The sequence below is a fragment of the Narcine bancroftii genome, chromosome 1, assembly GCF_036971445.1.
Source record: "Narcine bancroftii isolate sNarBan1 chromosome 1, sNarBan1.hap1, whole genome shotgun sequence".
Classification (NCBI taxonomy): domain Eukaryota; kingdom Metazoa; phylum Chordata; class Chondrichthyes; order Torpediniformes; family Narcinidae; genus Narcine; species Narcine bancroftii.
The window spans coordinates 60935132-60961625 of NC_091469.1; the positions used below are offsets into that span (position 1 = coordinate 60935132).

Here is a 26494-nt window from a genome sequence, read left to right on the forward strand (position 1 = left end):
TAATTTTCTGTGCAATGTTGGGAGTGTTGATTCAATTTTTAATTTACAGAAAAGAATGTGAATTAAATTTTTTCTGTTGTCACCCGATTGTACAAGTACAATCCGATGAAACAGCATTCTCCAGTTTTCAGTGAAAAACATGCAGACACACATACATAGACAAGCAAACATACATATGCAGGACAAATATTTCATCTCTACAAATAAATAAATAAATATATTTTTTTTAAAAACTTATGAGATCTCGGATGGTTAGTGTAAGCAGTTTCTTTGGTCATTCAGCATTCTCACTGCGGGTGGGAAGAAGCTGTTCTTTAACTGCTGGGGGTGGCTCTGATACTCCTGTACATCTTCCTAATGGGAGCAGCTGAAAGATGCTGCGCGCAGGGTGGAATGGGTCCGGAATGATTTTACGCGCCAAATGACACCATTTCAACAAAAAAGGACATATCAAAGTGATATGTCCAAATAAAGAAACAGTAAAATGCAGGTGGACTCAAAATTGTGATAAGCACCCAGCCGAGATCAAAGTGCCAGCAGAAAGAGAGAAACCCCAACAACAAGCATTGCAACAGCTCTGAAGACAACAAAACAACAGCTGCAGTCTTACACATCCAAAAGATAAATGAAGAAAGCACAGCAATTTATATTCAGCTGAAAATAAACAACAAACCTCTGAAAATGGACCTCGACACATTTAAAACAATGCTTGCTACCAAACCTTCTGGTGAAAACAACAAGTAATACTGAGATTTGTTATGGAGACAATATCAAAGAGTTTGGAAAATGTCCGGGCAAGGTAAAATACAAGCAACAACAACCAAAAGCATTACATCTCTATGTCGTAGATACCCAGGGATCAGCACATTTTGGAAGAAACTGGCTACAACACATTCCCCTAGATTGGCTGGAAATCAGTTCAACACTAAATATAAACCACAAAGTCAACACCCAATCCGACCTCAATCAGATTCTCAACAACCACACCATGGTTTTCCAACAATACTTGGGAAATATAAAAGGGGTCCAAGCCAAACTGCAATTAAAAGAGAATGTGGAACCAAAGTTTATCAAAGCCAGAACAGTTCCATTTGAAATGAAAGGAAAATGAAGCTGAATTAAATAGATTAAGAGATGAAGGCATATTAGAGCCAATAGAATACAATGATTGGGCAGCGCCCATCATACCTGTATGGAAAGCAAATGGTGAGATTCACATTTGCGGCAATTACAAAATCACCATCAGCCAGGTACGAAAGGTACCAGAACACCCCATGGCCAAAGCAGAAATATTCCAAGCACTAAATGGAGGGCAACAGTTCACATAATTAGATTGGTCACAGGCATACCAAGAAATAGAGATGGATAAAGAATCAAGACAATATATGACAATCAATACCCACCTGCGATTTTACAAGCTACAATGGAGAAATTACTACATGGAATAGCAGTGGGATGTTAGCTTGATGATATATTCATCATGGGACGAAATGACAAGGAACACTTACAAAACCTTGAAATGGTCCTAAACAGCCTACAACAAGCTAAGGTATGATTATGATGGGATAAGTGTGTCTCATTGCTGCCCTCAGTGACATACTTGGAATTTACAATCAACAAGAAGGGGGTATGAATGGATCCAGAAGCCACAGAAGCAGTTGGCAAAGCCTCATATCCAACCAACAAGTCGGAATTACAGTCCTTTCTTGGGCTTATAAATCACTACCAAAAACACATCCCTAACATGTCTACACTCTGCAGCTCCCTAAACCACTTACTCAAGAAAGATCAAAAATGTTACTGGAATATGGAAACTAAAAACAGAGTTGATCAACTAAATTAATGTCAACAAATGAGGTTCTAATCTATACCACCCGAACAAGGAAGTGACCCTAGCCATTGATGTTTCACCAGTAGGACTGGGAGCAGTATTGTCCTAAATCACAGAGAAGGGTGAGCAACCAGTGACATCTGCTTCACGAACATTAATCACAAGCAAACACAATTGCACATAACCAGAAAAAGAAGGAAAAACAAATGTTTTTGGTGTAAAAAGATTCCGCCAATATCTCTATGAAAGAACTTTCACCCTAATCACCCTCACAAAGGGATACCAACATTAGCTGCAGCCAGAATTCAAAGATGGGTCATGCTACTAGCCGCATACAATGACGAGGTAAAACATAAACCGGGAACACTCAGCAGCCATGCGGATGTATTATCGCGCTTACCACTACCTGAAACTGAACAAAGAGATGAAATTATTAAATGAACAGCAGAAGCAGCAACTATCAACCAAGAACAACTACAACAACTGCTCGTTACAGCTGAGATGATCGACAAAGAAACCCGAAAGGAGGCAATGTTAAGCAGTCTTGTACTTCACCCTTAATGGATGGCCATAATCTGAGGTCATACCAGAAGACTTGAAAGCTTATTTCACACACTGCCATGAACTATCAGTTGAAGAAGGATGTTTACTTTGGGGTACCCATACAATTATCCTGGCCAAATGGCAAAACACCATAATATCAGAGCTGCACCACAACCATCCAGGAATGGTCCAAATGAAAGCGCTGGCCTGGATGAATATTTAGTGGCCATCAATAGACAGAGACATTGAAACAATAGTGAGAGAATGCAAAATATGCCAGTCAATGCAGCCAAAATTGGCGCAAGCTGAGGCCACCCCATGGAAATGGCCTTCCAGACCCTGGCATCGGATTCATATAGACTTTGCGGCACCATTCATGGGAGAGACATTCCTTATAGTGGTTGACCTGCATTCCAAATGACCACTAGTTTCGTATATGAAAAACACCAAAGCCAAATCCACTATTGAACACCTATGGGCTAAGTTTGCCATATACAGATTATCCCACAAATTGGTCGTGGACAATGGACCCCAGTTTACATCAGAACCTTTTAAAAAGATTTATGTGCAACAACATATTTTGTTGGCACCTTATTACCCAACTACTAATGGGGAGGCAGAACGCTTTGTGCAAACATTCATAAAGGCGATGAAAACAAAAAAACTCCTAAACGCCTTCTGATTCACAAAATTATAGATTTCCTATTGGTGTACACTGTATTCTACCACAAAACACACCCCAGCAGAATTGATTTTTGACTGCAACCTGCAGACAAAACTATCCACTGTTCTCCCAGATCTGGGCCTCTGTTTAGAAAAATTCACATCGCCACAAACTTTACCTAAAACACTGGAGGTGGGCGAGAGTGTACTGGCACAAGATTACAGATAATACAAAGACCCGCGGGTGGTAGGGTGATCCTACAAAAGTTGAGCCCCTGTTATTTTTCTGTTCTAGTGGGAGACAGACTGTGGAAATGACCAATTGCAACCATTGTCTGACACTAAAGTCGAAGAACAACCTCACGACCTGGAGGAGGTAGAACCAGACTGGCCGTGGTCTGCCATGGCAATCCAACCCCTTGGGCCAAGTGAAGGAGGGGTGGAGACAGGTAGCCCAGTAACTGTGACAAGCAGCCCAGCACATAGAACCCCGGAAGCCAGCAGTCACCATTGACCCAACTATCTATGAGTCCCACCCTAAACAGCCCTGAGCAAATACCAGTCCAGCATGCTATGCCAAGGCAGTCCAAGAGAGAAAGAAGACCACTCGAGTGCTTTAAGGACTAAGTTCCATATTATTAAGTTCCTTTCCGTATTATAATCACTCAATATATGTTCTCTAATTCTCACTCGTAATCATGGGCCTGATGTAGTAATGAGAGTTAGAGGGGGTCCATTCAACATTTATTGCATGGGGGGGGGACAAGAGTGTTGTGTATAAGCCCGCCCTGCTGTACATCATGATGCGCACATCACGATGTCACCCTTCTATCTATATATCTATAATCTGTATGTCAGTAGCCATCTTAGTCTGATGGTATCAAAGAATGAGAAAAGCACCATGTCTCCGAGTCCTCATTGTGTAGGTGCATACACAACAAAAAACATTAAGCAAACAATAAAGAAAGGAAAGATAAATTATTAAAGTAAACTTGCACAAAATATAAAAAGATAATAAATGTTGTTATACATATATACACAAGCAGAAAAGGGTAGTTGAAGAAAATACACTTCCCTTGGAATATGTGAAAGGGGAATTATTATTAAGTAATGTAGAAATAGCTGAGGTCTTGAACAACTATTTTGTATCAGTCTTCTCAGTGGAAGACATCCAAAGGGCGATGGGAGGTAAGGACCTCAATACATTTACCATCACTAAAGAGATAGTAATGGGCAAACTTGTGGGCTAAAGATTTTTTTAAAAATCCCTGGTCCTGATAGAATACATCCCAGGCTATTGAAAGAAATTGAGGAAATTATATCAGATGTGCTTGTGGTAATTTACCAAGATGCTCTGAATTCTGGGAAGGTCCAGTAGAAATAGAGAGACAGCTGGACAGAAAATTGCTCCATCAGGAAAATGCAACATGGATTGAGAATAGGCAGGTCCTGTTTAACAAATTTAGTGGAGTTCTTTGAGGTCATAACCAGTGCAGTGGATAGAGGGAACAGATAGGTGTGTATTTAGATTTCCAAGTGTTTGAAGGTGCCACACAAAAGACTTCTGCAGAAGATGCAACTGCATGGAGCATGGTTAGAGGATTTGTTAACCAATAGAAGACAGAGAGTTGGGATAAACAAATGTTTCTCTGGTCGGCAATCGCTAGTGAGTGAGGTGCCACAGGGGTGCTTGGCTCATAAATGTTCATGATGTAAAAAAAGTGATTTGGAGGAGGGGATCGAGTGTAGCATACATGAGTTTACTGATGGAACTAAATTGAATGAAAAAACAAATTGTGCAAAGAGGTTTAGAAAAATGATCTAATCCAGTGGTTCTCAACCATTTTCTTTCCACTCACATATCACTAATTAATCCTTCTGTCATTGGCACTCTGTGATTAATAAAGGATTGCTTAAGGTGGTCTGTAAGTGGTAAGGGAAGGTTAAAAATCACTGCTGAATTGTTATTGAAATACTTTGCTTGATAAAAATTGTCATTTGCCCATTTCCTTTGGAGTTATGAAACTGTGAACATCACAACTCAATTAGGTACGATTAAAACAGTGGTTTTCAAACTTTTTTCTTTCTACTCACATCCCACCTTAAACAATCCTTTACTAATCACAGAGAACCTATGGCATAGGAAATACTTAAAGTGGGATGTGAGTAGAAACAAAAAGGTTGAGAACCACTGATCTAAAGATAAGCCTCTAGCAGATGGAGTAGTGTTGGTAAATGTGAGGTCATCCATTTGGAAGAAAAATGTAGATTGAATTAGTATTTAAATGATGAAAGATTGCAGCATGCGGTTGTTTGGAGGCATTTGGGAGTGCTTGTGCATGAATCACAAGGTTGGTTTGCAGGTGCAACAGGTTATCAAGAAAGCGAGTCGGATGCTGTCTTTCATTGTGAGAGGATTCAAATTTCAGAACAGGGAGCTCCTGCTGCAACTGTACAGGATACTTGTGAGGCTGCACCTGGAGCATTTCTGGTCTCCTTGCATGAGAAAAGATTTACCAGTACTGGCTTCAGAGGCAGTGCCAAGGAGGTTCATTAGTTTGATTCCAAGGATGAGGGAGTTACCTTATGAGGAGAGGTTGAATCACCTAGGAGTGTATTCACTGGAATTTAGAAGAATATAAATGGATTTTACAGAAACATGTTAAGTTTTTATGAAAGGAATTATGAAAGGAATAGTTAAGACAGAAGCAGGAAAGTTGTTTCCATTGGTAGGTAAGACTGTATCTAGGGGAAATAGCATCAAGATTTGGGAGAATAAATTTAAGACAGAGATGAGGAGGAACTGCTTCTCCCAGAGAGTAGTGAATCTGTGGAATTCTCTGCCTAAGGAAGTAGTAGAGGCTGCCTCATTAAATATATTCAAGACACAGATAGATGGATAGACTTTTGTTTCATAGGGAAATTAAGAGTTATCGAGAAAAGCCAGGTAGCCAGAATTGAGACCATGGCCAGATTATGCATGATCTTGTTGAATGTCAGAGCAGACTCAATGGTCTGTCTTTTCATCTCTCTATTCACGAGAGCTGTAGATGCTGAGGCATTCTCTAAATTAAAAGCGGAGGAAGATTCCTTTGGGAAATCAAGGTTTATTGGAATCAGGAAGGAACATGTAGTTAACACCAAAGATTAGATTTTGTTGACTCGTGGTGCAGAATCAAGAGGCCAGCTGGCCTATTCTGGTTCCAATTTTATTTCTTTTCTTCTAACATGCTAGGATATTAGATCGTTCTTTTTAAGGCATGGCATAACCATATGAATCCATATAATTTCTCTCTGCCACATAATTCTTAGGATCCTATGATTAAATGGATTTGAATTTTTCCAAAAAAAAGACAACTTAATGAACTGGTAGCCTGGTAACAGCAGCAGATTCCGCAATGAGCATAGGATGATCAGCAACAAACTTGTGCTCTGTGATTTTTTGAATACTATCTGAATTGATTATTGATTTAGAGTGAATCTCCTTTGCAAGTAGATAGATATTAGGATCATTTTTTCTCTATAAACTCACTCAAAACTCTTATACTAAAAGTAAGAGCGTGGTGTTGTTAGTTGTTATTTCACTCTTGAAAATGCATAGTTCATTTCTGCACTCGACAGTGTACTCATTTAAATATATAAAAGAAGACAAAATGAAAACGAAGATCAGGCATGGTGAATGCTGGAAACACCGAAACAAACAGTTTAGGAACAATTTTAGGTTTTCAAGAGATTTTAGAGCAGATGTTAATTACTATGATTTTGGTCAAAGAGATTTAATTTAAAGATTTTAAAGAAAGTGAATGTGTAATGAAAGTTCACCGTCATGTACACAAGTGCAATGCACAGATGTGCTTAAATTTTTTCTTGCTGCAACCAAACAGGTGTGCAAGATGTATCAACTGATATAATATATGTTAAATTTCCACAATATGTTATGACAGAATAGGATACAATATACAAGGTGAGGACGATAGATAAATATTCAGTTCTTCTTTTTCTTTGGCTTGGCTTCGCGGACGAAGATTTATGGAGGGGGTAAAAAGTCCACGTCAGCTGCAGGCTCGTTTGTGGCTGACAAGTCCGATGCGGGACAGGCAGACACGATTGCAGCGGTTGCAAGGGAAAATTGGTTGGTTGGGGTTGGGTGTTGGGTTTTTCCTCCTTTGCCTTTTGTCAGTGAGGTGGGCTCTGCGGTCTTCTTCAAAGGAGGTTGCTGCCCGCCAAACTGTGAGGCGCCAAGATGCACGGTTTGAGGCGTTATCAGCTCACTGGCGGTGGTCAATGTGGCAGGCACCAAGAGATTTCTTTAGGCAGTCCTTGTACCTTTTCTTTGGTGCACCTCTGTCACGGTGGCCAGTGGAGAGCTCGCCATATAACACGATCTTGGGAAGGCGATGGTCCTCCATTCTGGAGACGTGACCCATCCAGCGCAGCTGGATCTTCAGCAGCGTGGACTCGATGCTGTCGACCTCTGCCATCTCGAGTACTTCGACGTTAGGGGTGTAAGCGCTCCAATGGATGTTGAGGATGGAGCGGAGACAACGCTGGTGGAAGCGTTCTAGGAGCCGTAGGTGGTGCCGGTAGAGGACCCATGATTCGGAGCCGAACAGGAGTGTGGGTATGACAACGGCTCTGTATACGCTTATCTTTGTGAGGTTTTTCAGTTGGTTGTTTTTCCAGACTCTTTTGTGTAGTCTTCCAAAGGCGCTATTTGCCTTGGCGAGTCTGTTGTCTATCTCATTGTCGATCCTTGCATCTGATGAAATGGTGCAGCCGAGATAGGTAAACTGGTTGACCACTAACTGGTTCAGTTAGTGCAAGAAAAAAAAACATTTCAACAATGTAAATAAACCTTTTGGTGGCCACGGACGTTTAAGGTATCTCTGGGTGATTCAGGGTCTGTAGAAGAAACCATTCCAGGGATGATGCTATAGCACTGTTCTTCCACTCCATCATGACCCACCTGGAGAACAATGCATCATATGCCAGGCTGCAGTTCATTTACTTAAACTTGGTGTTTAACACATTTCCCAGAGGCTGAGGAACTCATCACCCCTCTCTGTAATTGGATTCTTGACTTCTTAATGGAAAGACCACAGTCTGTCCAGATCTGCGCAGAATGTCAAGCATTGTTAAGCTACTGACCCACAACTGTATCACCCGATCAAGCTCCAACTGAGTCATCAAGTTTGCAAGTGACACAACAGTAGTGGCCTCATCAGCAACAATGAGTCACACTACACAGAAGGAAAATCTTGTGTTATGTTGCAAGAATGAAAACTTGAGTCTCAACATGGACAAGATGAAAGAGATGATCATGGACTTAATCACAACCAGGAATAACCACCCTGCACTACACATGGATAACTCAATAGTGGAGAGAGTAGAGAGCACCAAGTTCCTCAAAGTCCACTTAACTAGTGACTTATCGTGAACACATAATATCTATTTACTTGTCAGTAAGGTGCAACAGTAGCTTCACTTCCTGGGAATAATGAAATGGGCAAGGCCACCATTATGCCAACCTTCTACATGAGTTCTACTGAGGGTATGTGAGATACAATGGTCATGGGTTAAGAGCATAAGGGGAAAGGTTGAGGAGGAATTTCTTCACACAGAGACCAGTGGAAGTGTGGAATGTCCTGACAGCTGAAGTGGTGACTGTGGGCTCTATGTTAACATTTAAGAAGAATGTTAGATAGGTACGTGCATAGGAGAGGTCTGGAGGGCCATGGATGAGGTTAAGGTCAGTGGGACCAGGTAGAAAAAATAGTTTGGCACAGGATCATTGATGTCTCTGATTGAGTATGCAGCATTCTAGAGGGGGAGGGTGAGCAGCCAGGTGTCGTGGTCTAGGCGGGGACCAATGACATAGATGGAAGTCGGGATGTGGTACTAAAGAATGAATATGTGGTGTTCAGAAAGAAGTTAAAAAGCAGGATTTCAAGGGTTGTAATCTTGGGTTTGATGCCTATGCCACGTGCTAGAGAAGGTATAAATAGGAAAATATGGTGGATGAATGTGTGGCTAAAGAGTTGGTGCAGGGGTTCACATTTGTGGATCACTGGGATCTCTTTTGGGGAAGGTCTGGCCTATACAAAAGAGATGGGCTGCACTTGAACTGGAGGGGGACCAATATCCTGGTGGGGAGTTTGGGAGGGTTTAAACTAGTTTGGCATGGGGGTAGGAATCAGAATGAGAGTGTGGAGATTAGGGTAGAAGAATACCTAGAAAGAGGAACCAGAATGTTAAAGTTAATGAATGGGGGGGGGTTAAAAGTAGATGATAAAGGAGTGTATGCGGGGATATTTTCTCAATTGTATATATTTTAGAGCAAGGAACATGGTAAGAAAGGTAGATGAGCTTAGAGCATGAATTGACACATAGAAATATGATATTGTAGCCATTAATGAAATTTAGTTGGCATTTAAATACACCAGGATTCCATTGTTTTAGGTGTGATAGAACTGGGGGGAGGGGGGTAGAAATAAAAGGTAAAGGAGTCGCATTGCTCGTTAGAGCAAAAAATACAGCATTGCTTTGGCAGGATAGATTGGAGGGCTTGTCCAGTGAGGCTATTTAGGTAGAAGTGAAGAATAGGAAAGACATGAAAACACTAATGGGAATGTATTATAGATCATCTAATGGACTGAGGGAATTGGAGGAGCAAATTTGTAAGGAGATAGCATATATTTGTAATAAACATAAGGTGGAGATGATAGGATATTTTAACTTTCCACATATTGTCTGGGACACCCATATTGTAAAAGGGCTGGATGAGTTGGAGTTTGTCATATATGTTCAGGAAAGTTTTGTAAATCAATACATAGAAGTTGGGGGAGTGTGGGATCTCCTCTATTAGGGAACGAGATGGGTCAGGTGACAGAGGTTTGTGTTGGGGAACACTTTGTGTCTAGTGATCATAATATTATTAGTTTTAGGTTAATAATGGAGAAGGATAGAGCTAGGCCTAAGGTTGAGATTCTTGATTGGAATAAGGCAAATTTTGAGGAGATGTGAAAGAATTTAGAGGATGTGGATTGGGATAATTTATTTTCAGGGAAGGATGCAACAGATAAATGGAGGATATTCAAAGGGGAAGTTTTGAGAGTTCAAAGTCAGTTTGTCCCTGTGAGGATTAAAGGAAAGATTAGAAAATATAAGGAGCCTTGGTTTTCAAAAGATATTGGGAATTTAGTTTGGAGGAAGAGGGATGCGTTCAAAGATACAGACAGCAGGGAACAGATGAGGTGTTTGAGGAATATAAGGAGGGTTGAAAAAAATAAGAAAGTAATTAGAAAGGCTAAAAGGAGATATGAGGCTATTTTAGCAGGCAAGGTAAAATAAATAAATGCAAATGGTTTCTACAGGTACATTAAAACTAAAAGAATAGTGAAGATAAAATTGGGCCCCTTGAGGATCAGAAGGATAGGCTATATGAGAAGTCAGAAGAGATGGAGAAATATTAAATGATGTTTTTTTCTTCATTATTCACTAAGGAAAATAATATTGACCTAGATGAAGTAAAGAAATCTGGTAGTGAGGTCATGGAAAATATGCAAATTAATGAAGAGGACGTATTGGCTATTTTAAAGAGAATAAAGGTGGATAAATCTCTGGGTATTGACAAAATATTCTCTAGGACACTGAGGAAGTTAGTATACAAATAGTAGGGACTCTGACAGAAATGTTTAAAATGTCACTGGCCATGGAGAAGGTGCTGGAGGATTGGACAGTAGCTCATGTTGTTCCACTGTTTGAAAAAGGCTCTAAATGTAAAGCTGGTAATTATAGGCCTGTGAGTCTGATGTCAGTGGTGGGTAAATTAATGGAGATTGTTCTTAGAGATAGTATACACAATTATTTGGAAAGACAGGGATTGATTTGGAGGATTCAACATGGTTTTGTATGGGGTAGATCATGTTTAACAAATCTTACAGATTTTTTCAAGGAGATTACAAAGAAAGATGACAAGGAGAAGGCTGTGGATGTTGTCTATATTGACTTTAGTAAGGCCTTTGACAAGGTTCTGCATAAGAGGTTAGGAAGGTTCAATCATTAGATTTTAATGTTGAATTAGTGAAATGGATTCAACAATGGTTGCATAGGAGATGCCAGAGAGTAATGGTGGATTTTTTTTGTCAAACTGGAGACCAGTGACTAGTGGAGTGCCTCAGGGATTGGTACTGGTTCCATTGTTGCTTGTCATATATATTCATAATCTAGATGATACGGTGGTAAATTGGATTAGTAAGTGTGCAGATGATAAGAAGATTGATGGTGTTGTAGAGAGTGAAGGTGGTTATCAAGTTTGCAGTTAAATATAGCACCATTAGGGCTGAAAAATGGCAGATGGAGTTAAATACTGATAAATGTGAGGTGTTATATTTTGATAAGACTAATCAGCAAAGGTCATACACATTAAATAGTAGTCAATTGAGGAGTGCAGTAAAACAAAGGGATTTAGGATTAATGGTACATAATTCCCTGAAAGTTGAGTCACATGATTAAGAAAGAATATGGTATGATGGCCATCATAAATCAGAGTATTGAATACAGAAGTTGGGATGTTATGTTGAAGTTGTACAAGGCATTGGTGAGGCCAAATTTGGAACATTGTGTGTAGGTTTGGTCACCCAATTATAAGAAGGATATAAACAGAATAGAGAGAGTGTAGGGGAGATTTACGAGAATTTTGCTTGGGTTTCAGGGTTTGAGTACAGGGAAAGGTTGAGCAGGCTGGGACTTTATTCCCTGAAACATAGAAGATTGAGGGGTGATTTGAAAGAGGTATTTAAAATTATGAGGGAGACAGATGGAGTCAATGTTTACAGACTTTTTCCATCGAGAATGGGGGAGATTCATACAAGAGGATATGGATTGAGATTGAAGGGGGAAAAGTTTAGGGGAAACATGAGGGGGAATTTCTTCAGAGGGTGATGGGAGTGTGGAATGAGCTTCCGGCCAAAGTGGTAGATACGGATTAGATTTTAATATTTCAGGAAAGTTTGATAGGTATATGGACGAGAGAGGTGTGGAGGGTTATGGCCAGGTGTGGGTCAATGGGACTAGATGAGAGAAAGTGTTCCACATGGACTGGAAAGGCCGGTCTGGCCTGTTTCTGTGCTGTAATTGTTATATGATTATATGACTAGAAGGGCCAAAGGGGCCTATTTATCTGCTGTAGTTTTCTATGGTTCTAAGGTCATAGAGATTATGCAAATCCTTGTTTGAAGCCTCTACTCCAAGTCAAAGATGTAGCATGGGCCGCAGCTATGGCTGTCTTTTAACTGGTTACATGGAACAATCCATGCTACAAGCCTACACATGCAAGGCCCCTCAACTCTTCCTCCGCTACTTCGATGACTACTTTGGTACTGCCTCATGTACCCATGATGAGTTTGTTGACTCTGCTGCCAACTTCCACCCTGACCTCAAATTTACCTGGTCTATCTCTAGCAATACACTCCACTTTCTCAATCTCTCGGTCTCAGTCTTGGAAGACCATTCTTGACAGACATCTTAGACAAACCCACCAACTCCCACAGCTACATCGACTATACCTCTTCACAACCTGTCCCCTGTAAGGATTCCTTTCTCTTACTTCCTTCATCTCCATAGCATATGCTACATGATAAAGTCTATCATGTCTGATCATCTGAGATGTCCTATCACTTCAAAAGATATGGCTCCCCTCTACAATCATCAACACACTCTCCACAGACATATTCTCCATTACCGGTATATCTGCTTGGTCCCCTCTGCCACCATCCACAACATTAAAAGGATTCCACTTATCCTCACCTACCATTTCACCAGCCTTCACATCCAAAATATCATTCTCAACCATTTCCACCAACTACTCTGTGATCCAACCACTAGAAATAACTTCCCTTCTCCTCCCTTCTCGGCCTTTTGCAGGGACTGCTTTGACTACTCCTCCCAACTATTCCACCAATTGTCCCCGGCACCTCTTTCTGTGATTGCAAGAAGGTGCACTTGCACCCACACATCTTCCCTCACCATCATTCAGGGACCCAAAGAGTCTTTCCAAGTGAAGCAGCTCTTCACTAATGAATCTGTAGGGGTCAACAACTGCATCTGGTTCTTAAGTTGTGGTCTCCTCTACATCGGGGAGACTGGACACAGACTCTTGGGTCTGTCCAACACAATATTGGGGATCTCCCATTTCAATATCCCTCTCCATTCCTTTGCCAACATTTCTCTCTATGGTCTAATGTGCTTCCAGACTGAGACCACCTGCAAATTGGAGGAAAAACACCTCATATTCTGTCTTGGGACCCTCCAATTGGAAGGAATTTACTTCTCCACGTTCCATTAGCTTCTCTATCTCTTTGTCTCCTTTCCTCTTGCTCGGTTTGTCTCTCTTCCATTCCCCCCCTCCTTTCCTCAGCTCTGCATTCAAAGAGGCCCAAACACCATCAACTCTCCTGTTCTCCTCTCCATATCCAATCATCTCCTTTTATCTATTAGTCTGCAATCATCCCCCAGCCCTTTCTTCTAATTCAGACATCTGCATGCTCTTTCATTCATACTCTGAAAATGGGCTTAGGCCAAAGAAGTTGGTTATCCTTACCTTCTATGGACCCTGTGAGACCTGTTGAGTTCCTCCAGCATTTCTGCTTTTACTACAATCGCAGCATTTGCAAACTTTTGTATTTCACTCAAATAGGAATCAACTAAATCCACCAGTTATCACAAAGAATATAAATAAATTGGAAGTGCATTGTGCCTTTCTATACTTACACATTCTCTCTTATCCTACACCTCTTTGGATTATTTCTTGATATTAATCACTTGTAAATAGATTTTAAAAAACTCAACAATTAAAAGAGGTATTAAATTAACTTTTATATTACGTTGCAGTGGGTCTGTTTGAATTATAATGTTTATTTTCCTATATTATTGGGTTAAAGAATCTATTTATTCTGCTGAATATGTTTTCCCATCTATATACCCTTTTTGACAAGTTTTAGATACAGTAAATCTTAAATATTTTGGTTCAATCTCTTTGCAAAAATCCTTCCATGCTTAAAGAGACCAGATAAATTTACACTTTTCTTGTATCTTATCAAATAAATCTCTGAAACTAAAATTTATCAAAGTACATCCATTTTTAACATTCATTTATTTGTTTCACAATGCATGAATCATTTGAGGCAGAAACAAGCATATCTTGTCTTGAATAATAAGGGGACATCAGAAAAAATAACAAAAGCAACAATTTCCATTCTTGCATTGCCTTTAATTTTGACAAATGACTCGGTCTTTTCTGAAATAATGTAAGGGGATATTGTTAAGGTGGCTGGTTTTAAATTTTGAGTTATTTTCTATTTGCAGTAAAAATTCATGACTTCAAAATTTTCAGGCTTCAAAACATTGCATTTCCTTTTTTTTAAATATCCCTCTCCATTCCTTTGCCAACTTCTCTGACTTTCACATAGAGTCAGTGTTGAGTCCAGTGTGATACTGACAGGCTGTGAGGAATTCATCGCAATGGTTATTTTGCTACTCTAGACAATTCTCTTTCCGGATTCCTCCTCAATGCAGATTTTAAGGATGAATTACAGGGACATGGTTCTGACTTTCAAGATAGAATACCATAAGGTTAGGTACATTTTCTGGACCAAGACTATATTTCCTGAGATAAAGAATTGAGATGGCAATATCCAAAATAACCAGATGTAACCTGATTATTTTGGATTTTGCCAAAATTCAGGCCTCCTTCATGCTTTATTGGGTACATTTTATGCTCATTCCAAGAAGATTATAGAAAAGGGGTGACCTTGAGGATCAGGCTCTCAGGGATGATTTAGAGGGATATGAGTCAATTGCAGGCAAAGGAGATGATCTTAAAATGGCAACACAGACAGCATAGACAAATTGGGCCAAGGGGCTGGCTTCTGTGGATTGCACATGTCTCTGATTCCATGACACTATGTCTCATGATGTGCAAACCTTACTGGAGGTTACACTGACAATCATATATATTAAATCCTCACAACAAAAAAAATACAATCAGTCATGTAATTCACACTTCCAAGTGATGTTTTTTTACCTCCTCATTTTGCACAAGCGGAAATGTTGCACAATCATTTAAATTAGTATAAATTGAGAAAAAGAAAGTTACCTATGAAAAAGAGTCCTTATTTTTAAAATGCAAGAGCAATACTTAATCAGTAATGTTTTGTTAAATTCTTTACTCTCCATCCAACTCCTCCCAAAATCAATCTTCTGTTAGCCAAACTTTAAAGGTCTGGAATCATTATGCCCCGATGTTCAGTAAACATTTTCCTTGGCTATATTTTATTATTACTAAACAATTGGGGGTGAAGGGGTTTTTACAGGAATTGTTGAATTTAAAAAAAAATAAACAAGAGGAGGTCTTAAAGAGGAATCCAAGATGTTTACATTATTTACCATTATTCAGGCATCCTGCCTGAAAAATTAGCTGCAAGCAAGAAACTTGAAAGATTCCTGCTTTCTTCCATGTAAGAGAGAAACACAAACTGTTCCCTCTTGACAGCCTCCTTTTGAACTTGGAGGAATTGAAATTGGAATTCTCCCAGCACATAACTTTCACAGGAGCCAAATTCCAGACTGTCTTAGATCTAGTATTCCTGTCAGAGGAATGTTTCCTGGACATAAAGAAACAGCTGGTATCTTTTAGGCAGGGCCACAGAGTTGTAGCCAAAGCCTACGTTTCTTTGGAACTGGTGGCGCGACCATCATTGTTGCACCAAATACTACTTTTTATGAGGCCATTACAACTGGTCATTAGTAGCATTATTCATCTAATGACCATGATATATTTAGTTCTCCCTCAGAGGGTGGTTAAGAGACAAAGCCATTTTTTTTTTAAAGTTGGTGTCTCAGTGAAACAATCAACACCATCCTATATGCAATTCACACCTCCTTTCCGGCTTTGGGAGCACATCTGGAGAACAGATGGTTTCAGAGCCCATGGGCCTTCAGCAGTCTCAATGACACACACATTAGCTTTAAGAAAACTTTGCTCACCTTGCTACATTTTTAATTTTAGCCCAACAGGCCCTCTGATTTTCTGTCATCTATCTGGAGCAGTTGATAAACTAGCTCTTCTACTTCAGAATGAAGAGCTTTAGCACTAAAAAGAAATCAGTCCATCCACTTGGGAAGTATATGAGTTGCATATCTGTTACCTAGACATTTGATTGCTGTTTTATTTTGGAGAGAATGAAATACCATTTCCAATTCATTTTGTGACAATCTAGGAATTTAACTGGATAGTCTCTGTCTTAAATCAGTTTGATGTATATCATTGGTTACTCCTTGAACAACCATGTTTCCATGTTGTGTCATCATATTAAGGCTCCATGTAAGCATTTTCTATCTTTTTATTCCCACCAAACAGTTTTCCTGACTAGGTATTGATCCCAATGTCAACACTCCATAACCTGTATACACAAACCCATTCACTTTTCCAACCCAACTCTCCATTGCCCAGCTCCACACCCAATCTTCTGATCACATTAAGTACTAAAATTCCAAATTTCTCAGGCCACTTAACTTGATATCATCAACCCCTTGATGGGGCTTGTTTTTCACTCTAATCACTGCCCTTCTCTGCACCTTTGTCACTCATGCTACACAGGAGCCCATAGTATAACAGGAAACATACTAGTATGGGTAGAACATTGGCTGATTGGTAGGAAGCAGAGTCACCATAAAGGGACCATGTTCTGATTGGCTGTAAATTGATGATAGTGTTCCACAAGGGTTGGTTTTGGGGCTGCTTCTTTATGTGGTATATTAATGGTTTGGATCATGGAATGAATGACTCTGTGGGGAAGTTTGCAAATGATAGAAAGGTAGGTGGGGGAGCAGGTATTGTTGAGGAAATAGGGAGGCTTCAGGATTTAGACAAATTAGGAGAAAGGGCAGAGAAGTGGCAAATTAAATATAACGTCAGCAAGTGTATGGTTATGCACATTGCTAGAAAAAAAATGGAAAGATTATTTTTTTAAATGGGGAGAAAATTGAAAATACCCAGATGCAAAGAGATCTTGAATTCCTCATGCAGGATAGCCTGAAGGTAAACTTGGATGAAGAGTCAGTGGTGAAGAAGGTAAATGCAATTCTGGCATTCATTTCAAGAGAAATAGAATAATAAGACCAGGAATGTGATGTTGAGGCTTTATAAAGTACTAGTGAGACCTCACATTGAGAATTGTGAGCAGTTTTGGGCTCCTAATTTAAGAAAGGATGTGCTGACACCTATTGGAGAAGGTTCAGACGAGATTCACAAGGATGATTCAGGAATTGAAAGCATTATCAAATGAGGAGCATATGATAGCTCATGGAATTTAGGAGAATGAGGGTAGATCTCGTTGAAATATTTTGAATATTGAAAGGCATGGACAAAGTAGATGTAGAAAGGTTGTTTCCCATGTGGGAGAGTAGAGGACAAGAGGGCACAACTTCAGGATTGAAGTCATCTGCTTAGAACAGAAATGCGGAGGTATTTCCTCGGCCAGTAGGTGTTAAATCTGTGAAATTTGTTGCCACAGGCAGTTGTGGAGGCCACATCATTGGATGTATTTAAAGCAAAGATTGATAAATTCTTGATTAGCCAGAGTAGCAAAAGTTATATGGAGAAGGCTATGGGGGTGGCTGTGAAAATGGATCAGCTCACAAGGTATGGTGGGGCAGACTCGAAAGGTTGAATAGCTAATTTCTGCCTTTATGTTTTATGGTCTTGTGCCTCTTTTGGATCCTTTCCTAGTGTTCCAGTACTGAACTTTCTCATTCATATTTTGCAGCCATGGATACAATCTAAAAAGCAACCATTTTCAAATTTCAATCTTTTTCTTTTAAAATCTAGAGTCCTAGAATTCACAAATGACCATATGGTAACAATCACTCCCACTTCTCTGCAATGTTCTCCCTCTCCTCCCAAGATCAGCCAAACCTCATGCCAATAAGATAAGTGTGTCAAAGTTCAATTCTCCTTGAATGCAACGCTGTTATAGCGTCAGTGACCTGGTTTCGAAACTTGCACTGTCTGTAAGGAGTGCGTATGTTCTCTCCGCATCTGTGTGAGTTTTCTCCAGGTGCTCTGATTTCCTCCCACCTTTATAAATGCACAGGGGTTGTGTATTAATTGGGTATTTGGGTGGCATGGGCTCATGGGCCAGAAAGTCCTGTAACCATGCTGTATGTCTAAAATTTTTAAAAAAATATACATTAAGGTTGAGTTGTCCATTGAGTCTGGACCCTAAAACAGAAGTAGACAAACTTCAGTCCCATACTTCTCAGTTTATCTCTCCCTTTTAAAAACAACTAGCTCCTTATTCAAAAATACAAGTTTTTGATGTACTGTTATGCTCATGGATAATTTTCATCACTACATCATGTTAAACCATTGCAGGTCAAGAAATAGAAATACAATAAGATTTTAAAAAAATTCTGACGCATCTTCTTCCCTGAACAAAATCAATGAAAATATTGAAGGTGCTTAGTAGGTCAGGCAGCATCTATGGACAGAGAAACAGAGTTAGCATTTCCGATCAGTGATTTGTAGACCATCTGCGACAAAAGGCCTCTTTCTGTGCTGAAGGACATTCACTCGAAGACATGTGTGTGGTTTATTCCTCAACATGGTATTTGAACTATTGTCGCCTTTGTTTATTCTTGTTGTTTCTGGTCAGTTGTCCAGCCCACAGTGGTCAGTTGTCCAGCCCACAGTGGTCAGTTGTCCAGCCCACAGTGGTCAGTTGTCCAGCCCACAGTGGTCAGTTGTCCAGCCCACAGTGGTCAGTTGTCCAGCCCACAGTGGTCAGTTGTCCAGCCCACAGTGGCAATTACATGTTTTGCATATTTGCACCTCTTTGACTATTTAGAGAATATTTTACAGACTGGGTCTGTTCCATGTGAACAGGATTATTATGTCTAAGTGGATATTTTTTATTGCACTGAATTCTCATCTACCCTCCTCAAAGATCAAGCTGGGATACACATAATTTACAGCACTGGGAAAATAAAGAGTTTCTTTCAATAGTAAGTGTGAACTAGACATGGTATTAATTTATTAAAAGATAAACAGATAATATAGCTGGTGATAATTTATATATATATATATATATATATATAAAATAAAAACAATATGTATTGTGCTGAGTTGTTTTCTCTTTCATTTTTGTTGTGCATCTGAACAAATTTAAGCTAGTGAATAGGCCACATTTTTCTTCTATTTCCCCTTACAGAGGTTTACATTGCTCACTTGGGTCCTCCCATTGAATTTTTAAAAAAATTGACATACACTAGCCTGTGCTGTCCAATTACACCCAATGGACTTGCAACACCTGGTTCATTTTTTTTAAAATGGTGGGAGCAAATCAGAGTCCCATGCAGACATGGGGAGAATGCACAAGCTCCTTACAGACAGCGTGGGATTTGAACACTGGGCCCATTGCTGGCACTGAAACAGTGCTGCACTAACTGCTATGCTATCTATGCCACCCAGGAAGTTGTCTTTCCATGATCATATTCTGCCATTATCTTGGTTGAGTGTCTGCTTTCTAATGAAGCTGAGGAGATTTGGCTCATCATCTGATACTCTATCAAACTTCTGCTGGGATACTGTAGAAAGTATACTGACTGGTTGTTTCATAACCAGAAACACAGATGGCTGCAGAAAGTAGAAAATGTATATAAATCCATCTCAGGCTCTGGCCTCCCACCCATTGAGAACATTTATGGGAGGTGCTACCTCAAGAAGGCAGCCAATATAATAAAGCACCCCATCACCCTGGTCACAACCTCTTCTCATTGCTACCTTCAGGCAGAATGTACTCAAATCCAGCACTTCTAGATCCATGAACAGTTTTTATCCAACAGCTATTAGTCTCTTAAAATTCCCTGTACTACAATAATCCTAATTGTAAACCATTTGGTAGCACTTATACAGTCCTTCCATATTATTTGACTGTACATATCCAACCAGATAAAACAGTGTTTCTTCTGACCACAGTGCACACACATGCACCATGATTGCCATGATCTGGGACCTAGCATAAGGAGAGAGGAGATGGGAGGGAAAAAAAGCTCTGAGTATGCAACCTGATCTGAAATCAGTAGCTGGTGGGGAAATGTGCAGACAGTGAATGGACATTTGGCACCTTGATGTACTTAAAGGTTGCACTATTGAATCTCATTTTTTAGCAACTAAAGGTTTTTTTTTAATGCACAAAAGCTGCATTATCGCCTGCTCATGTTTAAAAATTACTGTTTTTACTGAGGACTGAAAAGTCGCATCGCGCAATCCTTTTATGTCGCCCAGATCAGAGCGCCAGCTTCCCAGGACAAAAGGTGTGAGATGTGTAGCACAGCCGCAGCTGCCCTGTGACAGCCCCACCACCTGGCTGTCTGAGTCCTGCTACCCTGCTGCCTGTTAGTCCCCTATCCCACTGCCTGACAGCACCCACCCTGCTGCCCGAGCTCTGCCGCCCCACTGCCTGAGCCCTGCCACCCCACTCCCTTCCTCCTCCATACCCCTCCCTCTCCATTTCTCTCTCCCACCCGCTCCCTCTCTCTTCCATTCCCCCTTCCTCTTACCTCACCTCCCCCCTATCAGCTCCACATGGATCACACCACCCCACTCCATCCCTACAGCCCCATCACCTCGCTGCCTGACAGCCCCATCAGGAGCAGGGAGACATGAGGGAGTGAGCAGTGTGAGGGAGGCAGCAGGTGAAGGGAGTGGAGCAGAGTGAGTGTGCGCAGCCTGACAGCTCCACCAGCAGCTCTGTGACTGCGCAGGAGGGCAACAGGACTATCAGCATGACGTCAATCATTTTACCTTCCTGTTTGGAGCAACTTTCAAGGGCAATCCTTTTACGCAGGAAATTAAGTGACTTAATTCCACCTCCGACACTACCACCCTTGGCAGAGGAGATCTGGATGAACCCGCCAGTCCACCTTTGGACCTTTTATGCAGGTAAGTGGAGTGTCTTAAGGCAGAGGAAACCTGTCTTTACAGATCACTAATTTTCACCATAAAAGATTGAAGTGATCACTTGGAATGTCTTTTGCCCTGCAACAAATAAATAACTTGCTTTGCTCATTAGGTACATTTTATTTATTTTATGACATTTTTTTAAGCTTTTTAATTGATTTTTGTAAGAGATACAATGAAGAAAAGGGAACAAAACTGAAAATACAGTTTCAGACATGTGTGTGTATGTATATATATAAATATATAAATATATGCCTGTCCCGCATCGGACTGGTCAGCCACAAACGAGCCTGCAGCTGACGTGGACTTTTTACCCCCTCCATAAATCTTCGTCCGCGAAGCCAAGCCAAAGAAAGAAAGAAGAATATATAAATATATATATATATATATATATATATATATATATATATATGATAAAAATTTTAAACAGTATATATATATATGTGTGTGTGTATGTATATATATATATATATATATGTATGTATATATATATGTATATGTGTGTGTGTGTGTGTGTGTGTGTGTGTGTGTGTGTGTGTATATATATATATATATATATATATATATAAAACACCCCACCTAACCTACTCTAATAAAAAAAGACTAACAAAAAACAGCTGAGCAGCTTATCCTGAGGGTCACACATATTTTGTAGTTTTTGGTTCCTACCGTAAATAAAAAAAAACAATGGTAAGACTGTATCTCCTCTTGAAGAGTAAATATATCTAATCACATTAGAAACATTTACATCAAATGAAAATAAGTCATAAAAGGTCACCATGTATCTTCCTATTTCATCGATGAATCAAATACATGATATGACATTGAAAGGGAATTTATTTGCATCACTGACATCTTTAAATACGCACAAATGTGGTTTTATTTTCAAAGAACATGCATCAACTACTAAGGCTCTGAGCAATATAGCTAAGTAAGGTGATTAACCCATCTCAGGAGGCCGTTTCATTCATATTGAGAGACAAAATGTCTGATCCACCTTTAAATGTTTCTCCTTTTTTTTGCTCTGGTCTATTTGATCCATAAATTGTTTAGTCTTTAACCCAACTGCAACCAATTTCAGCAATAAGATGTAAGCTTGCTGGATCCTGGTAATAACATTTCTTCTGCTTGTCATGTAAATTAATTTTATCAAATCTGTTGTCAATTTTCTTCTTTATTGGGTATGTATTTAGGTCTGATTCAAAATGATGGAACATTCATCCCAGCTACTCCAGCAGCACTTTCTAAGCCCACGATTTTTACCACGTGAGGACACTGCTGCCAACAGTTTTCCTCCAAGTCAGACACCATACTCACTTGGAAATATGTTGCCATTCCTTCACTAGATCCAAATCCTGGAACTGCCTCCAAACAACATAATGGGACGACATTCAGTGGAAGAAATTTGCCACAAACCTCAAGAGTTCTTGGGCATGGCAATGAAAGATGGCCTTCCCAGCTGTTCAAAATTCCTTAATCGTCATCTACACAAAATTTGTTTTCCTTTGTCTGTCCTCTAATAACACACAAAGAACTGCCACTCATCCAATGCCCCTCTCAAAATGTGAAAGTTAATCAAAATAATATCCCTTCAGAAATAATGAGCGTGTGCGTATCCCAGCATCTTCTCCAATGCCACTGCCTCTTGTGCACCCATAACTTCTGCTTAGTCTAGTGATATACTTGAGGCATCCAAGTCGCACTCCTTGGCCTCCTGGATCGGAACTTCCATTGCAATTGGGAAAGTCTCAGTGCCTGAGGCCCATCAGGAGTCCTGCTTGTTGTCAGGATTCTCACAAATCCTGGTCCTGATAACCAGTCCCCACCAGCTGGTCAGCAGCAACCTGAGGCCTGGTGTGAATCCTTAGGCTACTGAGCTCCTTGCTGGTCTCCTGCTGTGGTCTCCTACCCTGTAGGGACCTCTCCCAGGCTTTGTTTCTCAACAGGATAGGATTCTCCCATCCTGGAGCCCATAATCCTTGTAGTCTAGGCTGCTCAGCATGGGCAACTTTATCTTGGACACAGATCTTCATAGGTCCTCAATGTACAAAAAGAGTTCCCATTTGAAAGGTGCTTTAAAACATTAAAAATAATGTATTAATGCGTGTCTTAAAACAGTTTTTAATGAATATTTAAAAAAAAAATCAAAGAACAGAATATTAAAACACTTACCTTTCCAACTCAGGTTTGCTACCCCAATCAAATGAATGGGGTGATCAGTTGAGAAGTAAGATGTCAGCATTTCTTGCCTCCAGCTCAGCATGACTGAGATCTACTCCTGGAAATAATACCCAGGTCAATGATGAAACTAGCTGTTTAAGCCAGTAACATGCTGAATCCATGAAGAGTGTTCGGCCACAAAATTGCCAACAAAGGTATATTTTGGCCTGCAGACCACAAATGGCAACATAGTCGAAATCATAGATAAAACCCTCAAGGACATAATCCTTACAATTACACATTGCTGGCTCAGCCTGTGAACCACATCCATTGAATTAATAAATAAAACAATCAATCTTCATGAACAGAATTTATTCTGTCTTTTTGCCCTTCTATGTGTACTTACTCAGTCTGTTTGCCATTTCATTTTATTCCATTTCTTTAACCCTGTTTTATTGTCTCCGATGTAAGGTAAAAACATCATGAGATGGGACCGGAGAAGGAGTCACCCAGTACTAAGGAGTAACAGAATGCAGATGTGACCTTGTACACTCAAGATAAGCTTTGCACTAACAAGAATGATGAGCAGCAGACTAACAGAGAAGGGTAGCAACAGTTTATTCATTGGACAATGTCATGGTATGATAATTTACTAAGTACGTATCCTGAGGTATAAAAAAACACCATTTTGCTGATAACGGCAGAATGCATTCTCCGACTAACATGGTTAGTCGCAAGTGTTACAATCCGGTAATAAAGAACAAAGAACCCTGATTTTGACTCAGTCTGGTGTTTGTCTCACTCATTCATGAACAAAGCAGACCTAACACCGACCCCTTCCACCTGTAATTGTTTTGTTCTCTGTGTTTCTCACAATGTGACTCCTCATCTCATTGACCACCTTTCACTGATCTATTGAATTTATGCTTTTTTGGATGTTTTTAAGAGAGGAAATAGACTCAGGCTGCTCTGGTGATCTATCTGGAGTCAAGAGAGGATACCCAGAGAATACTGGGGTGGGGGGGGGGGGAATGGGACCAATAGAAGTGGGGAAATGGTGAAAGATATGTAGAAATAAGTTCAAGTAGATTTCACCTTTCCAAGTTATTAAGTGACAAGTGAAGGATCTGGAATGGAATGTGAAGATGGCTGATACAGCCAGCATTTAAGACCTATCCCCTAAAGACAAAATGGCACTGGTGGAGCTGCTGTATTGACAGCACTGTCACTATTGCGGACCCACTGAATACGGAACGGAAACATAGTGCTCCCAAAGAGTCAAACCATCCAGTCCTACTGCCATCTGCAGCACACAGGCTTTATCAGTGGTTCTGAACCTTTTTCTTTCCATTCACAGACCACTTTAAGTAATCCCTATGCCATTGGTGTTCTGTGATTGCTTAAGGTGGTCTGTGAGTGGGAAGGGAAGGTTGAGAATCACTGCTCTAGACCCAATTGTTACTGAGATATTTTGAAAGAGAAAAAATTGTCATTGGCCCATTTCCTTTGGAGTTTTGAAACCCTGCACATAACGAGTCAAGTAGGTATGATTAAAACAGTGGTTTTCGAACTTTTTCTTTCCACCCGCATGCCACCTTAAGCAATCCCTTACTAATCACAGAGCACCTACGGCATAGGGGATACTTAAAGTGGTTATGTGAGAGGAAAGAAAAAGAGGTTGAGAACCACTACTTTAAATGATTTGTTAATGGTATAAAATAAACACTGATAAAGCCTGTGTGCTGCAGATGGCAGTATGAAACCATGAAGATCCATCTGCGCTGGGTAGGTCACGTCTCCAGAATGGAGGACCATCGCCTTCCCAAGATCGTGTTATATGGCGAGCTCTCCACTGGCCACCGTGACAGAGGTGCACCAAAGAAGAGGTACAAGGACTGCCTAAAGAGATCTCTTGGTGCCTGCCACATCGACCATCGCCAATGGGCTGATATCGCCTCAAACCGTGCATCTTGGCGCCTCACAGTTCGGCGGGCAGCAACCTTCTTTGAAGAAGACCGCAGAGCCCACCTCACTGACAAAAGACAAAGGAGGAAAAACCCAACACCCAACCCCAACCAACCAATTTTCCCCTGCAACCACTGCAACCGTGTCTGCCTGTCCCGCATCGGACTTGTCAGCCACAAACGAGCCTGCAGCTGACGTGGACATTTTACCCCCTCCATAAATCTTCGTCCGCGAAGCCAAGCCAAAGAAGAAGAAGAAGGAGGCAAGGGAGGGGTTGTTGAGGTATTATCATCATTCTATTTCTATTTAGAAATATATTTGAATGCAATGTATGGTTACAAATTTTAAATAAAATATTCAAAAAGGAAGACAAAAGCAAATTTTGTGTGGTATTTCACGGTCTTTATTACATGACAATCAAGGAATCTTGAAAGTTTGAGAAAAATGTGGCGGTGGTGAGTTTCTTTATTGATCTCTTTCAATTATATCTAGTAGACTTAGCAAGTGTAAGGAAACTGCAGAACCATGTACAATTCTGACCAAACAAATATCTGCGTTCCTTCAGCACATCCATTCCAACATCTGCCGCAAAAGATCACAACACCACATCCCCAAGACAACAAAGGCTCCACTATTGTCCAAAATCCTGATATGACATTTTAAAAAAATACCAAGTTCATTCCATAGTTTATTTTAAAATATTTTGTAGATTAATAGAATTTCAGTTTTATTTTGTAAATGTGTTTTGCAATTGTATTGTATTCTTCTTATTTAAAAAAATATTAGACATACAGCACAGTAACAGGACCTTTTGGCCCACAAGCCCGTCCTATTACACCCAATTGACCTATAGTCCCAGTAGGTTGATGAACGGTAGGAGCAGAAAGGAAATTACAGACCAGAGAACCTGAAGGAAACCCACGCAGATACGGGGAGAATGTACAAACTTCCTACAGACAGCGCAGGATTTGAACCCAGGCACTGAAACAGCATTGTGCTAACTGCCACACTAACTGTGCTGCTCTATATTCTTAGATCAGCATCAATACGAGAGTATAAATCTGTGGTGTGAATGAGAGGTAGATGTTACATTTTCCAAAAGCTTATTGAAATAGATAAACTATAACGTTAGATTCTGCTCTGTCCAATCTGTCACAGATCTGTAATTTCAAGAAGTATAGGTTTTATAAATAGTTTGCTAATCATATGGGCCAGGAGCATCTGAGGCCTTTTCAACAATCACTACAAAATCGTGGCAGATAGACCCTGTAAATGAACCAGATGCTACATCTGCATATAAAATATAAGATTAC

At 40.2% G+C, this 26494-nt stretch overlaps 1 long non-coding RNA gene across 1 annotated transcript in view; it reads right to left on the bottom strand.

Annotated features, from left to right (window-relative positions):
* The window catches only part of LOC138736999 (uncharacterized), a 106046-nt gene extending 82647 nt beyond the window's left edge, over window positions 1-23399 (bottom strand). The window contains exon 1 of the long non-coding RNA XR_011340718.1: window positions 23229-23399. This is a non-coding gene — a long non-coding RNA (uncharacterized lncRNA). The remainder of the gene's footprint in view (window positions 1-23228) is intronic.
* Window positions 23400-26494: the final 3095 nt, after the last annotated feature.